Source organism: Erinaceus europaeus, chromosome 21 (genome assembly GCF_950295315.1).
Source record: "Erinaceus europaeus chromosome 21, mEriEur2.1, whole genome shotgun sequence".
Taxonomy (NCBI): Eukaryota; Metazoa; Chordata; class Mammalia; order Eulipotyphla; family Erinaceidae; genus Erinaceus; species Erinaceus europaeus.
Genome location: NC_080182.1, coordinates 34,910,759 through 34,927,896, shown reverse-complemented (window position 1 = coordinate 34,927,896; position 17,138 = coordinate 34,910,759). Strand labels below are relative to the sequence as shown.

Genomic DNA, 17,138 nt, shown 5'->3' with positions numbered 1-17,138 from the left:
CGAACCTGACTGGCCAATGGAGATGTAACCTTAAAACCAGAAGCAAGCTAGTGTAAGTAGAGGCTCAGAAACCAGCTGGGTGAAGTGCCTTCACCGTTACTGACCAGGCAGCAGCCGGTGCTGCTAGAGACTAAGCACACACGGCCAGGCTAAGTAACTGCTTCCTCAGCTTCCAGAGACCCTCGTTCATCTGGTCATTCCAGCAGACGAAGGACAATCAGCTCAGTGACACAGCTGAGGCTCACGACAGGTGACCACGTCGTGAGCCTTACCTGCGAACAGCTACTAAGTAAGGAGAGGGATCAGGTTGACTGTGTGTTGTGTGAATTGTGTGACCCTTCTCTGGCATCTGAATAAGTAAAAAGTTATTGCTTAGGGGGCCAGGGTGGTAGCACAGCAGGTTAAGCGCATGTGGTACAAAGCACAAGGACCAGTGGATGGATCCCAGTTCGAGCCCCCGGCTCCCCACCTGCAGGGGAGGAGCCGTTTATAATGTTAACTCTGTTGAAATTATATAGAAATGGATATGAAGGGCCAGGCTGTGGTACAACTTGTTAACTATTCACATTAGAGTGCACAAGGACCCAGGTTCAAGCCCCTGGTCCCTGCCTGCAGGGGAAAAGCTTCACAAGTGATGGAGCAGGGCTACAGACATCTCTCTGTCTTTCTCCCTCTCTATTCCCCTTTCCCTCTCAATTTCTGTCTCTATCCACTAATTAAAAAATATTTAAAAGATGAATATGTAATGTGATGAAGTGTATAATGGATAATTTTACAAGGTTTGTCATTTTTCACCCATAATTATGGGGCTGGCCTTTATTTTCTGTTTTGTGGTATTATTTTACATACACATGAGCCCTCACTGAATAAGTGCTCAAATAAAATATTTTTCTCTATAAACCTAAAAGCAAATAACAGTGTGGATGTGATTTTTTTTAACAGAGCACTGCTCATCTTTGGCAGCCCTATCCCACCAGGGAAAGATAGAAACAGGCTGGGGGTGTGGTTTCACCTGCCAATGCCCACGTCCAGTGGAGAAGCAATTACAGAAGCCAGAACTCACACCTTCTGCACCCCATGGAGAATTTTGGTCCATATTCCCAGAGAGATAAAGAATGGGGAAGCTTCCAGTGAAGGGGATGGGACACAGAAATCTGGTGGTGGGAAGTGTACCCTTGTTATTTTACAATCTTGTTACTCATTATTAAAACATTAAAAAAATAATGTGAGATTAGATCTCATTCTAACAGTGAGCAGACCTGCAGCACGAGGGGTAATGGTAAAGCAAGCACCAGGTTTTAGACTGCAGTCTCCTGGTGGGAGGTGAGCCTGGCTGGGCAGAGTTTTGCCAGAGAAGAAAGTGTGACCTTTAGTTCTATGGCTTATTAATCTTGCTACCTCCCTCAAATGCTGGTGCTACTGGTCTCATCATCACCATCAGAATTCTTTTTTAAAATATTTATTTATTCCCTTTTGTTGCCCTTGTTGTTTTATTGTTGTAGTTATTGATGTTGTCATTGTTGGATAGGACAGAGAGAAATGGAGAGAAGAGGGGAAGGCAGAGAGGGGGAGAGAAAGATAGACACCTGCAGATGTGCTTCACCGCCTGTGAAGTGACCCCCTGCAGGTGGGAAGCCGGGGGCTTGATCCGGGATCCTTATGCCGGCCCTTGTGCATTGCACCACTTGTGCTTAACCCACTGCGCGGCCGCCCAACTCCCAGAATTCTTTTGAGAATCAAAAGAAATGCTGTCTATAAAAGTTTTTTGAACTTCAAAGCAGCAGCTTGCATGAATTCTTCAAATGCTAATATAAACACTTTCTCCTTGGAGGCCAGATAGTTGAGCACACATGTTACAGCGCACAAGGACCCAGGTTCAAGTCCCTGGCTCCCACCTGCAAGGGGAAAGCTTTGTGAGAGGTAAAGCAGGTCTGCAGGCATCTCTCTGTCTCTCTCCCTATTTCTGTCCTACTGAATAAAAAAATTGAAAACAAAACAGAAAACTCATAATTAAAAATAATAGTAAATAAATAAATATTCTCTCCCCTGGTCTTGACCATCCCTTTCAGTCTCTGGAGCTCAGTCTCAGGAAACAAAGACAATGTGCAGAAGGAATAAACAGACTGGTATCTCAGAAAAAGTGTGGTGACCCCAGCAGGAGTTTGGGACTATTAGCAAACAAAGCTACCCTGAGGAGGTGCTTCAGAGAAGGGGAAAGTATGAAAGCACAGGACTTTGAGCACGTGAGTCTTTGGCTGCTGCTTCTTCTGGTCAGAAGCATCTCGACCGTGTGCCATGGCTACTTCTCCTGGGAACTGAACATGTGTGACTCTGTTAGCCGGTAAACTTTTAAGATCCCCCTGCAGCCATGAGCAACGTATACCTCAGCTGATAATTGTTTATCTTATGGGACTAAACTTTCGATAACTATACTCAGACTTTATGGCCCTAGCGTACTCTTAACCCTTGATGGTAAGAGCTTATTTTGTCTTTTGCCTGTTTCACCCTAGTAAACCTTGTGTTGTTTAAACCAGTTCCCAGCTCCACGTTGTGAATCCTTTTACGTGCTGCAGCTACTCCTAACCTCTTTTTTAAGTTCAATTACAACAAAAAAGCAGTCATCTCTTCCAAGTGACTTGTAAGACAGGACTGGCTGTGTGTCCCCCCAAACAGATGAGAACTAGGCTGAATGTGAATTCTGACTTTTAGCTCAATGTGCGTGGACAAGAAGCAACTGAAGCAAGGAGAAAAAAAAAATCTGACAAAGTCCATGGAAGCTACCCAAGAAGGTCCCAAGTTAACAAGTCCTACTTCTTCAGAGACAGGCCTGAATACCTGGGATCTTGGCCTTTCCTGAGAGCTGTGAGAACTCTGAAGGCCGCCAGTCTCAGGGGAGCTTGTACCGGGAAGGGGAGAATCATTAGTGGGAACCCGCTCAGTAAGGACTCCCACGCCCACAAAACCTTAGAAGCAGCACTCTCGGCACTGCTGATTCCTGCTTTATGTTTCACTTCTGGTTCTATTCTTGTGCCTTCAGTGATGTGGGAGCTGGGTTCAAACCTGTGTTGTAACCACAGAAAAACAAGCCCACAGGGGCTGGGTGGTGGCGCATCTGGTTAAATGCTGACATTAAGGTGCATAAGGACCCAGGTTCGAGCCTCTAGTTCCTACCTTCAGGGGGAAAGCTTTGTAAGTAGTGAAGCAGTGCTGCAGGTGTCTCTCTTTATTTCTTCCTTTCTATATCCCCTACCCTCCCAATTTCTGGCTGTCTTTATCCAATAAATAAAGATAATTAAAAAAATAAAAGAAGAAAATCAAGGGCACTATCCAAGTAAGCTATCTTCTTGTTTGTTTGTTTTGATTTTAGATTTTATTTATTTAGTAATGACAGAGATAGGAGGAGAGAGGAAAAGAGAGCAAGAGTATTACTCTGGCACATAATGTGCACATAACCTGCCTGGTACTGAACTCAGGACCTCACCCCTGAGAATCTAATGCTTTCTGCACTGTACCACTTCTCTGACCACCAGCCAAGAGCTGGTGCTCTAATGACAACATGATTCTGTAAGAATTTCCAGTATTGGGGGAAGGCTGCACATGGGTTCCGTGGACACTTTCCACTTCAGAAGCTCTATTTACCTTCAGCAGCCTGCAGAGAACAATTCCCTGAGCTGGTATTCAGTGCCCCTGTTGGATGATCAGTGGAGCAGTGGCAGCCACAGAGAGCTCATTACTGTTGGAACAAGGCGGGTTAGACCGACCGAAAAAGGGAAACAAATGTGGAGAAAAATGACAAAGTGGGCAAAAGTTAAACAGAGAGAGAGAGAGAGAGAGAGAGAGCAACACATTTTTTCGTGTTCCACTAAAGAAATATCTAGTGATATGGAAAATATTTACTATAAATCACTATTCTGTTTACTTCTAGATAAACGAGTGCTTTTGAAAAAATTTCTAGAAGAGAATCTTTGGGATATGTATGGCTTTGCTAAGGCTCTTGATACGTATTTTCAGATTTCTTTTCAAAGAAAATATGGGCACTTCCTAACAATCTAAGATAAAGAGGAGGCCAGGCAGTGGTGCACCCAGTTAAACGCACAAAACACTAAGTGCAAGGACCCTTGCAAGAATCCGGGTTTGAGCACAGCTCCCCACCTGGAGCGGGAAAGCTTCACAAGTGGTGAAGTCTCTCTCCCTCTCTCTCTCTCCCTCCTCTCTCAATTTCTCTCTGTCCTATTTAAGTAAATGGGGGAAATGGCTGCCAGTAACAGTGGATTTGTAGTGCCAGAACTGAGCCCCAGAGACAACCTTGGAGGCAAAATTAATAAATAAAATAGAATCAGGAGAAGCAAGTGTGAAAGGAGACTTACTTGTCTTCAAGGAGTGGGTACAATGCTTCTCCACTGATACCTTTTAATCTCTGTGAATTTAAAAAGACAGTAGTCAAGGATGAGGATCTGAAGCAAAATTGGTTTGTATTTAAAATACTGTAAAGTGATGAACTTATACCAAGGGGCCTAGAAAAGTATCAAAAAGAATCTAAAATTCACTCCCCACCTGCAGGGGAGTCGCTTCACGGGCGGTGAAGCAGGTCTGCAGGTGTCTATCTTTCTCTCCCCTCTCTCTCTGTCTTCCCCTCCTCTCTCCATTTCTCTCTGTCCTATCCAACAACAAAGCAACGTCAACAATGGCAATAATAACCGCAACGAGGCTGCAACAACTAGGGCAACAAAAAGGGGGAAAAATGGCCTCCAGGAGCGGTGGATTCATGGTGCAGGCACCGAGCCCAGCAATAACCCTGGAGGAAAAAAAAAAAAAAAAGAATCTAAAATTCAGTGTTATTTTGAAGCTTCCCCTTGCAGGTGGCGATGGAGGTCAAACTCAGGTCCTAGCAGGTGGGTAGCGTATGTGGAGAAATAAGGATAGATCCAACAATAGTAAAAGATAAGCTGATAAAATCAAGTTCAGGAGTGAGCAGATGATAAATATTAATGCTGAAGCACAGATGCTCTTTTTCAACCATGGTGCTCCTGACCACTAGCCTCAGGGATACTCACTTATTTGTTTATTTATTTGTATTAGTGATTTAATAGTGATTAATAAGACTGTAGGACAAGAGGGGTAAAAATCCAGCAATTCCTTCCATCAGACTACTGTATTCCACCCCTCCACTGGAAATTTCCCTGTTCTTTATCCCTCTGGGAGTATGGACCAAAGATTTTATGGAGAGCAGAAGGTGGGAGGTCTGGCTTCTGTAATTGCTTCTCCACTGGACATTGGCAGGTCAATCCACACCCCCAGCCTGTTTCTATCTTTCCCTACTGGGGCAGGGCTCTCGGGAGGTGGGGTTTCAGGACACAGTTGAACTGACTTATTTTTTTTTATTAGATGTCAGGTTTCAAAGATGCATGCAGTTGTGTGAAGTTTCATTTAAAGAAAGAGGACTGACCACATGTGTCACAATACTATTCTTAGATTTCCTTCCATTTGTTAATGGGGGAGAAGGAGAAGAGTGAGAAAGAGAAGCAGAACATCACTCTGACACAGGAGGTGCCAAGGGTGGAAATGACGCCCATGTGCACGAGCTAGTACACTGGCCGCTGTGCCATCTCCGGGGCTGTGCGTTCTTACATTTCTTAGCTGACTGAACAACAGCCTCACAGTGGTGTTGTCTAACAGGGAGCTTCTTTTTCTTAATTTTTTTTAATGTTTATGTATTTTTTTTATTTGCCTCCAGGGTTATCGCTGGGGCTCGGTGCCTGCACCATGAATCCTCTGCTCCTGGAGGCCATTTTTTTCCCCTTTTGTTGCCCTTGTAGCCTTGTTGTGGTTATAACTGTTATTGTTAATGCAGCTCGTTGTTGGATAGGACAGAGAGAAATGGAGAGAGGAGGGCAAGACAGAGAGGGGGAGAGAAAGACAGATACCTGCAGACCTGCTTCACCGCCCGTGAAGCGACTCCCCTGCAGGAGGGGAGCCAGGGGCTCAAACTGGAATCCTTAAGCTGGTCCTTGTGCTTTGCACCATGTGCACTTAACCCACTGTGCTACTGCTCGACCCCCAACAGTGAGCTTCTAGCTTGATCTTGCCCAAAGCTTTCACCATCTTCAAGCAGTAAACAAATGTTGAGTCCTCAGGCCCCTGGAGTGTGGGAAGTCCTAATCCAGGTACTGGCAGGAAGGTCTCTGGGAGGACCCATTGCCTCTGCAGAGAGGGAAGCTGGGTAGTTCTCTGTGGGCTGCCCCTGGACTCAGTGTTACCTGGTCCTGTGCTCTTCTCTATCATGAAGACATGTAGGAATCATCAACCTCTGGGAGACGGACCCTGCTCACATTGGTACCTGCTCTTTTCTGAGTTTTTCCTCCGATTACTTTCATATTGATGCCTTATCAAGGAGGGGGTGTTGAGTACAGATTAGTTGCCTAGGACAACTCCAGGGTGTCTGGAGTGCTGGTCCCCCATTCTACACTCAGCAACCCCATTTTATTTAAAAAAATGTCTTTTGTTGAGAGAGAGCTCTACATCTGAGAAAACGAGCAGTTTAGCCTTGCAGATGAAGTGATTTCAGGGCCTGGAATGTGAAGGTTGAGGGCCCTCTGCCCACCCCCAGGGCTCCACTGTCCCTTTAAAAGTCTGGAGCAGAGTCTGTGTGGGGTAGGGGAAGGGCCCCAACTGGTCACATTGGTTCCTAGTTTCAGCCCCAGCTCCTCCTGTGACACTCTTTGAACCGAGGCCCTGATCTCACTCATTTTATTGAGGAGGCTGATTCTCATCCAGGAGGAGACAGAGTTACAGGACAGACACACACAGGAAGAAGCCAGAGCAGCCCATTCAGCTGTGGGGCGGGCAGGGAGTGAACGCTAAATCGTCAGGCACATGGGTCCAGACTCTAAACGGGCTGCAGCTCAGCCTACCTCTCTCTAGCTCTTGAAATAAAGAATGAAACGAAAAACTGTCCAAGTTGGGAGAGGGGAGAGAATGTGATGCTGATGCAAACTCCTGCCTGAGGATCTGAATTCCCATGTTCAGTGCCCTGCACTGTCATGAGCCAGAGCTGAATAGCCACTGGTAAAATCAAAACAAAATAATTAAACAACCAAACCAACCAACCAAGCAAAAAATGGTGGGCTTCGGCTACGGCATAGTGATTCTGCAGATGACTAACATGCCCTAGGCTCTGAGGTCCCAGCTTCAATCCCCAGCACCACCAAAATCTAGAGGTGAGCAGTGATCTGGTTTCTTTTTCTCTCTGTATCTCTCATTAAAAACAAAACAAAACAAAACAAAAACCCTGAAGTCAGTTTGCCCCATACATTCTAACAAGTGAACTGAGACAGAAAGAGGGTCAGGACATTGGGGGAAGCCTTGCCAAGAAAACTGATGTATTTATCAGTGGATATAGAGAGAGATGAAAGAGAGCGGAGCAAAGCCCAGGCCATTCTTGTGGCTTTGACTGGTGCAACACTCTGGGTTTCCAGGTACACGGGTCCTGTGTTCCAGTACTCAGAACCACCAGCCCTCTCCCCTCCCCCAAAGACTTTCCCCTATTTTAATGTTCATATTTATGTCATGTCATGTTAAATTCCAGAAAGTGGCCAATTTCACCCTGAAGGCAAAAATGGTCCTTCTTGAGTCTGAAATGTAGATGTTGACTTCCCTTCTCAGCAAAACCTTTCAAAGTCTGGAGCAGAGTCAGATGGAGGCCAGGGAAGAGCCCTCAACTGCTAACTTGGTTTACCAGTCAGTCCTCTGTACCTTCTCACACCACACACCGAGTCTCCACTCTCTCAACATACTAAAAAGGTGTCCCTCATGCCATAGGGGAGGGGGAGAGAGAGAGGAAAAGAGAGAGGGGGGAAGAGAGAGAGAGAGAGAGAGAGAGAGGGGAGGGGAGCACCCCTGCGCACCTGTGGAGAGTGGATGCAGCCCTTATTCTCCACAGGTACAGCAAACCTGCCAGCCACTCTCTAGTGGTTTCAGACATGCCCAAGAGACTGTATGGGTGGAGATTTGCAATAAATTGGGATTGAGGTCTTACGTCTTGTGGACAGAGAGTAGAATGCATGTCAGGAGACAAGACTGCATGCAACTCAAAGTCGACTTTAGTGAAGACTCAACAAACATGTCTACTCCTTGGACTGAAATAGAGCAGCCAGGAAGGGGGCTCAGCGGAAGGCTGCAGGACTAGCTGGTGTGAGGGTTCAGGAGTGGTGCTCACCCTCCTAGGCTACTCTGCTATGTGCTCTCTCAGACTGATTTTCTAAAGGCGTATTTTTTTTAGTACTTTATTTGGGTAGAAAGAAGAAGAAATGAAGAGGGACAAGGCAAGCAGAGAGGGGAAGCGAGAGACACCTGTGGCACTACCACACCTTCACAAAGCTTTCCCCCAGCAGGTGGGGACCAGGGGCTTGCACCCTTTCCCTTGTACATTTAGTGTGTGCTCTCCACCAGGTGCATTGCCACTCCCCCCTTAAGTGCTGCTGGCGGACCAGGATGAATGCACAGGCCGCCATGGTCAAGGACCAGGTCCGAGCCCTGCTCCCACTGGACGAGTGGACCCTTCAGGAGTGGTGGAACAGCTCTATTAGTGTCCATCTTTCTCTGTCGATCTCTGTCCGACCCACCTCCCTCAATTTCACTCAGTCCTATCAAGAAATAGAAAGAAAGAAACAAACAAACAAAAACACAGAATGCTGGAGAGTTAGCAAAGTGGTTCTGCAAAAGACACCCATGCCTGAGGCTCTGAAGTGCCAGGTTCAGTCCCCAGTACCACCATAAGCCAGAGGTGAACAGTGCCATGGTACCAAACAAAAAGCAAACCAAAACAAACGGACAAACAAAACCAGCTCATTGGGCCCCAGATATCCTAGAAAGTGAGCACCTGAGCCAGAAGGAAGGGCGGGGCATGGGGGGCAGCCTGGCCAAGAACATAGGCTGTGGTGTTATGTCACCCCCTTGTGGACACGGAGCAGAAAGCACCTGAAGGAGGAGACCAGAGAACTCAAAGGGTGGCCTCGCGTGAGCTTAATGTGCAGCTCGGCGATGCGAGAATCCGGCATGAAGCCCAGCCGGTCTATCTTGGCGTTACTCTCGATCGCACTCTGTCATTTCACGAACATCTCATAAAAACTGCAGCAAAGGTGGGCGCGAGGAATAACATCATTGCAAGACTGGCCAGCTCCTCATGGGGCGCGAGCGCTTCCACACTGCGATCATCCTCTCTGGCATTATGCTATTCCACTGCAGAATACTGTGCCCCAGTATGGTTCCGTAGCCCCCATGTCCACTTGGTCGATTCCAAATTATATTCCTCCATGAGGATCATTTCTGGAACCATCCGTTCCACCCCGGTTCCATGGCTGCCAGTTCTTAGCAACATCGCCCCGCCAGATATTCGTCGGGATGCGGCATCATCTAAGTTCATTTCCCACGTCTGCGCTCGACCGGACCTGCCAATATACGCGGATATCTTCGCCCACCCTGTCCAACGCTTGACGTCTCCTCACCCAATCTGGTCCCCTACGCCTACACTGAACTTCTCTGTTCCAGTCTCTTGGAAACAGCGCTGGCAGTCAGCTGAGGTAAAGAACAAACACCTCATCACAGACCCCTGCAAGCATCAACCCGGCTTTGACCTAGCACGTTATGATCGGGCCCTCCTCAATCGCTATGGAACAGGCCATGGCCGGTGCACCGCTATGTTCCATCGCTGGGGAGCCAGAGACGACCCGAACTGCCCCTGCGGCTCCAGACAGACTATGACCCACATAGTCAATGACTGCCACCTCTCCAGATTCAAAGGAGGTCTCGAAACTTTACATCAGGCTCAACCTGATGCTGTTGACTGGCTACGGAAGAAGGGCAAATGCTAGAAGAAGAAGAAAGGTAGACCTTTGAGAATATTAAACAGACAAGTCAGATGCATAATAGTATGGATAGGCGTTGGCTCAGTGGTGGAGAGCAAGGTGTGCTGGTGTGAGGCCCCAGGTTTGATCCCCACACTCCCTGGCCCGACTGCAGTCCTGCTGCTCCTGTGGGGCTGGGAGGAATCCGGAGCCTCAGGCACACAGGCCCCGAGCACTGCAGGTGCAGCAGTTCTGCCTGCCGCTCTTTAGTTTGTAAAACGAAGGTTTTCAAAACATCTGAGTTGATCGGCTCAATAGATCGGTTGATCGGTTCACTAGAAAGTGAACACCTGAGCTAGAAGGCAGGGCAGGGCTCTCAGGAAAGACTGACAGTAATCAAGAATTGCAGTGTTATGTCGTCACCTTGTGGACACAGAGTAGAATGCACCTCACCAGGCAAGACCTTATAAACCCCAAAGCCATTATCAATATTAAATAGACATGTTGTTTGTTGTTGTTGTTGTTTGTTTTTATCAGAGCACTCATCATCTCTGGCTTATGGAGGTGCAGGGGATTGAACCTGGGACTTTGCAGCCTCTGGCACTAGAGTCTTTCTGCATAACCATTATGTTATCTACCCCTGCCTGGCATGTTTCTAAGAACAAAACAGAGCAACCAGGGATGGGGCTCACTGCACACAGCGAATCTCTCTCTTGCGCACACGGGGTGTATGTGTGTGTTCACAGGTTCAAGCCCCAGCCCTCCACCCTGACTACTGCTGGAACTCTCTGCACTTCTTTTCCAAAATACATAAATATCCTTATCAAAGATTGACCCAGAAAATGAAACGGGTCTATAGATTTGAGGCAAGATTACAGAATATCATGTGTACATAGCCAGTGTTTCTGCTGCTATGAAGTGTAGACTGAAGATAAATGAGCACATAAATACTTATCTACCATATATATATATATTCAACTTGGCTAAGGTGGTGCTGGGAAGTGTAACTTCATGCCTAAGAACCTCAGGCATGAAGGTCAGTTATGGGGTGGGTGGTGGTGCGACTGGTTGAGTGTGCACATTACAGAGTGTGTCCGATTCAAGGCCCCAGTCCCCACCTGCAGGGGAGAGATTTCAAGTGTTGAAGCATGGCTGCAGGTGTCTGTCTCTCTCCTTCTCAATCACTCCCTTCCCTCTAGTTTCCTGGCTCTGTCTATCCAAATAAATAAATAAAATAAAAACTTTTCTACAACATTAGTTAGGTACCCCTTATCCTATCTCCACGGGCACAATGTACATTTAATTTTTTTTTTTAAATCCTACATGCCATGAACAGAAATAAGAGCAGCAGTGTCAACCAGGTGGTGGCACACAGCTTGAGTACTGAACTGAAATCATGAGGTCAGAGTTCCAGTCCCAACATCACAAGGAAATAACGAGGCTCTGGGTCTCTCCTGCTCCTTCTAGCTCACTCTTGTGTTTATAAATAAATTTTCACAAAAAGCAATTAACTTTATAAATAACATCCTGTGACTTCAAATGGAACAAGCTTTTTCAAATGGATTTTCTTTGCCAATGCTGATTAAAATTATCACTTGCTATATCATGTGGGAACATATGTGATATGATACACACACACACACACACACACACACACACACACACACACACACACATTAAACTAGTGTTGACCCATGTTGTCTACCCAACTGTCTTTCCAAAAAGCTTCCAGTTGAAAAGTGTAGCTTTGACCGTGGAGACAGCCTAATGGTTAATCAATAATAGGGCAAGAAGAGGATTTAACATAATGCACATGCAAAATATTTTCCTGCTTGCTGCTCCAAGGACTCAGGGTCAATCCCTGGCACCACCATAAATCAGAACTAAGCATTCCTATGACATATATTTATATTTAATTAAATGTATACACTGATCATATATTAAAATAAAGAAAAATCATCTGCATGTCATCATTCAGTCCCTACCATAGAGCATAGCCAGGAAGTACTCTGGTAGAAATAGAAGGAAGAAGATAAGTAAAACTGAAGCGTTATTACTGCAAATCTGCTTTGAGGAATTTGTTATAAGTGTTGTAGTATTCTCAATAAAAATGACTGTCTCCAAAGTCCCAGGTTCAATCTTGCACCACCCACCATAAGCCAGACTTGATCAGTGCTCTTGTTAAAAAACAAACAAACAAAAAAGTCTCCGTCTAAGATTAAATACACTGTAGCACCCTAGGCCCAAGCTGAACAGTGCATGAGAAAACAACAAAAGAGAAAATAACAGCAACAAAAGTGTTTCAGTTGGCCCCAAACATCCTGAAACTGAACAACAGAACCAAAATGTGGGGCATAGCACCGGGAAGCCTCCTCAACAACCGACTGTGGTGCCATGTCGCCACCCGGTGGACACGCCGGAGAATGCACCCCAGGAGGAAATTGAGAAAAGTAAAAGGTTGACTCCAGAGAGCCTTGAATAGACAGAATTCAAAGATAACTAATTAATTCATAGATCAGACAAGGAATTGGCTCAGAGGTGGAGACCTAGGCTTGCTGGAGTGAGGCAGCAGGCTCCATCTCCACCTCCTCGACCCGAATGCTTCCCTGCAGCTCCTGAGAGGTGGCGAGCAATCTGGAGCATTGGGCACACAGGCCCCGCGCTCTGCAGGCGCAGCAGTTCTGCCTGCCACTCTTTAGTTCTTGAAATGAAAGGTGATTTTAAAAAATGTCTGGGTCAGTTGGCCCCATACATCCAGAAAATGAACACCGGAGCCACAAGAGGCAAAGCTTTGGGGGAGACCAGAGAACATCAGGGACTGCAGTGTTATGTCGCCTCCTTGTGGACACGGAATAGAATGCGCCTCACCACACAAGACTTCAGAAACCCAAAATTCATCATAAGAGTTAAATAGACATAATTTCTGGAAAGACAGAGCAACCAGATCATTGTGGACAGCAATCTGGGGTGTTTGAGCTCACAGCTTTACTCTTCAGACCTCCAGTCCTGACTGCTGCTGGGGGTCTCCCCATTTCCCCTAAATATCCTTCACAAAGAATTCACCTAGGAAATGAAACAGATCTATATGTCTGTGTAAAATGTAAAAACTGAATGTACCCAGCCCCACCATATGTATGTGTCTGTGTCTGTGTATATGTATGTATATGAATTTAGTAGTGCTCTGCTCCCTCTTCACTCTTTCTACCTTTCTCTCATTAAATATATATAAAACAATCTAATATCTATGTAACCTGTGTATATGCTGCTATAAAGTATATATCAGAGAGAAATGTGCAAATACTATATATAAAATCCCTCTCCCCAAGAATACTGCTCAGCTCTGGCTTATGAAGGTGCTGGGGATTGAACCGGAAACCTTTAGTGCCTGAAGCATGAAAGACTTTTTATATAACCTTGGTGTTATCTCCCCAACCCCTCCTTTTTATTTCTTGGTAACAGTGCACTGCTCAGCTCTGGTGGTGCTGGGAACAGCACCGGAAGCCCAGAAGCTCAACTGGGAAAGTCATCTGCAAAATCATTATGCCATCTATCCAGCCATGATGTCGGCTTACAGACTGTTTTCTTCCTGGATGGCAGGAACAGCAACAAGAGCAGAAATGTCAGTCAGGTGGTGACACAAGTGTACAAAACTGAATCAAAGTCTGAGGCCCAGAGTTCAAACCCCAACATCACAATATAAATGTACAGAGGTGGGGATACATACATATGCTTACATACACATGTACGCATCTCTGTATGTATGCATGGCGCATGTTATACACACACTCACACACGTATGCATCCCTGTATGTATGCATGATGCACGTTACACACATACATCTCTGTATGTATGGTGCATGTTACATACATATGCTTATACACACATGTACACATCTCTGTATGCATGTACAATGCATGTTATACACATATGCTTACACACATGCACACACATCACATATCTGTATGCATGATACACGTTACACACATACACAATATACACATCTCTGGATGTATGTACAATGCATGCTACATACATATGATTACACACATGTACACAACTCTGTATGTATGCATGATACATGTTACACATATGCTCACATGCATATGTACACATCTCTGTATGTATGTATGATGCATGTGCAATATGTACATGTCATAGTGGCTGCTATTCTAGGGAACTCTGATGAAATTATTTGGGAAAGGGGATTTTGAAGTTGTGACTAAGCAGGGATCTTGAACAGACACAGGAGGGAAGGGCAAGGAGGGCCCCTCTTACCCTTGGCGACTTGGGTGATGGCAGGTTGTTGGGGCGGGTTCAGGTCTGAGCACGGTCAGCATCCCCAGTGGTCTCTCCTGCGTGGCGTCAGCTTGTCCCCATGCTCTGTGCCTGCAGCTCTCACCAGGTGCCAGGGCAGAACAAATGGGCACAGACTGAAATGACACGGGGAAAGGCAGGAATTATTCTGAACCTGCCATTGACTTTTCTTTCCCGGCCTATTTTTTGTGTGTTTAATAAAGCATCTAAAGCAAGAAATTAAAAACTAATGACACCATAATGTCAGTTTACTTCTAGTGGATCAGCAGTGGCCATAAATCTAAATTTAATTTTATATTTAATAAACCCACCGCGTTCTCTGCATCAGAGCCTGGGAAACGGATTGGCTCCATCCCAATTGCTTTTTTCTGCACATTAGGCTGAAGATTGCAGCTAATCATCTGCTCTGGTGCCTCTGGAACATTCCGGCTGCAACCTGCTTTGGGAGGAACCCGCCCAACCAGCAGACCTTGTGATCTTCCTGCCGGGACTTCTCTCGATCCAACCCCCGCCCCCATTATTCTTAATTCTCATGGCCGCCCTGTAATTTATCACTTAGACCACTGGAAAAGCACACACACTCTTATTTCCCAGAGTTCCACTCTCACCTCTGTGACTTTCTAACTGCAGACCCTCTGTGAGGCCTCACCCCCTGCCTCTGTGAAGCAAAAGCAAGATGCTAGCTTCTCCGTGCTTCGTGAGAGGAGCAGCTGGGGGGGGGGACAGTGTCCAGGACACCCAGGGGAGGATGTCTGAGCTGGGGCTAGACTCTGGTGCTCTTGTCACTGCTCACCAGGACACAGTCACATCCTCTGGGGCACAGAGACCTGAGAATACCTGGCATTGTGTTGCTTACAGCATAAACATGAGCTGGGGAAAGAGTGATTTTCATAACAAGGACCTAGACTGCTGTCTTCAGAGCTACATTCTGACCCCCATGTTGTTTGGGTGGAAATGAGTCTGCACTGTCTGGGCATCTGATGGCTTCTCAGGAGCCGGGAGTTCAGGCTTGAGTGTCCAGGCCGCTGTTCTCCATCAGTGTGGTTTGACTGGGTTGTCATGGCGTCACCCTCCTCTGAAATGACTGTGAGTCACAGGAAGAACTAAGTACAACCTCTAGGTGAGCTCCAACTGCCGCCACCACACCCATAGCCTCCTCTGATCACAACGTGAGTCCAGACAGACAGTGATGTGACACAGCCCATGAATAGGACATTGGGGTTTGATAGGCTGACTGTGAGAACACAATTAACATCTGGCTGAGGGACTTTCATAAACCAAGTGACTTAACTTCCAGGTGGTGGGATGTCCAGCAGCCTCCCCCCCCCCCCCCCCGCTCCTTCTCCTGGATGCTTGGAGGGCTGCCCAGGACCCACCATACTGCGTATCCCGGGAAACAACACATGGGCTGAGCTTTGGTAATTTATAGACTCAGGTGCCTGGCTCAGTCTTACCCCTGCTGACAGTTGCCTATTTTGCTTGACCTAAAATATACTGTTCTGTACTGCTGTACTGTCATGTAATAAACCATGATTGTTTGAAAACAGTGCCCAGTCATGCTCCTGCAAAGTCTTTTTATTTTTTAATTACAGTAAGACACAAAGGGAACAACAGAGTAACCAAGTCAGAATCCCAAGAATGCTAAGAGGATTCAGAGAGAACAGCCATGCAAAACTTATTATCTTTATTTACTGGATAGAGACAACCAGAAATCGACAGGGAAGGGGGTTAGAGATATAGAGACAGAGAGACACAGAGACACCTTCACAGTGCTTCACCAGTTGTAAATCTTTCCCCCTGCGGGTGGGGGTTGGGGGCTCAAACCTGGGTCCTTGTGCATTGTAATGTGCGCTCAACCAGGTGTGCCACCACCTGGCCCCCTTTTTCATTTATGGAATGAAAAAACATCCAAACTATTAAAATTCTAAATCACTAGCAGGAGCAAGAGAGGAGGAGAAAAGAGAGGGAGAGACATTGTAGAGCCACAGCTCCATCCCTGGGGGTCCTGTAGTGCCTCCCACAGGGCTCCCATGTGGTGCTGGGGCTCCGACTCTGCCTCGTGTATGGTTGGTTATATTTGCATTTTATCTGCTGGCTCCCCCAGAGTCTATTTGCTGAGAATGAGCAGGCTAGTTCTCCTGGAGCAGGACCCCAGAATGTGGCCAGTCGGGGCACTCACGCACCCAGCTCCAGTGAGTGACCTGAGATGTCACACTCCCACATACCACGGAACACAGCTCCAATGCTCACTCTTGAGGAGAGGTGGAGAAGCACAATGAGGAGACTGTGCCAAGCGACAGCCCCGTGCTGAGCTCCCTTTGGCTTGGCCAGCCCACCCCTGCTGCTGGTGTCTTTTCCTGTGATTCACTTGGGGGAGGGCCAACAGGTTTGTGCTCCCAGGGGTCCCCCCCCCCGGAAATGTCCCCTGGGATTCTCACACAGAAGGGGCTTCAGGGGAGCAGAGGCAGAATTTGCCTCCAGAGGAAATGGGACAGGTCAGCAAGCCTTGCCCAGAAAATTCAATCAGATTCACTTCTCTTAACACACCTTCTTCAGGTTACTGGGCTTTAGAACAGGTAACAGACGGCGCCCCACCAGGGAAAGAGAGAAACAGGCTGGGAGTACGGATCGACCTGTCAACGCCCATATTCAGCACTAGAAGAAGAAGCGGGGAAGCAATTACAGAAGCCAGACCTTCCACCTTCTGCACCCCACAATGACCCTGGGTCGTCCATACTCCCAGAGGGATAGAGAGTAGGAAAGCTATCAAAGGAGGGGGTGGGATATGGAGCTCTGGGGTGGGCACTGTGTGGAAATGCACTCCTCTTATCCTGTAGTCTTGTCAACATTTCCATCTCATAAATATAAAATAAATAAATTTGGGAAAAAAGAAGAAGAGGTGAGAGGATGAGCACTGCCCAGGTTTGGGGAATAGTTGGCCTTCTAACACTCACCTGGGTGGGATCAACGCTTCTCCTTAT

At 46.7% G+C, this 17,138-nt stretch overlaps 2 long non-coding RNA genes across 2 annotated transcripts in view; one reads left to right on the top strand and one right to left on the bottom strand.

Annotated features, from left to right (window-relative positions):
- The window catches only part of LOC132535309 (uncharacterized), a 54,544-nt gene extending 52,011 nt beyond the window's left edge, over positions 1-2,533 (top strand). Inside the window, exon 3 of the long non-coding RNA XR_009547105.1 lies at positions 2,070-2,533. This is a non-coding gene — a long non-coding RNA (uncharacterized LOC132535309). The remainder of the gene's footprint in view (positions 1-2,069) is intronic.
- The window catches only part of LOC132535310 (uncharacterized), a 902,180-nt gene that overhangs the window by 10,272 nt on the left and 874,770 nt on the right, over positions 1-17,138 (bottom strand). The window contains exon 4 of the long non-coding RNA XR_009547106.1: positions 4,368-4,417. This is a non-coding gene — a long non-coding RNA (uncharacterized LOC132535310). The remainder of the gene's footprint in view (positions 1-4,367; positions 4,418-17,138) is intronic.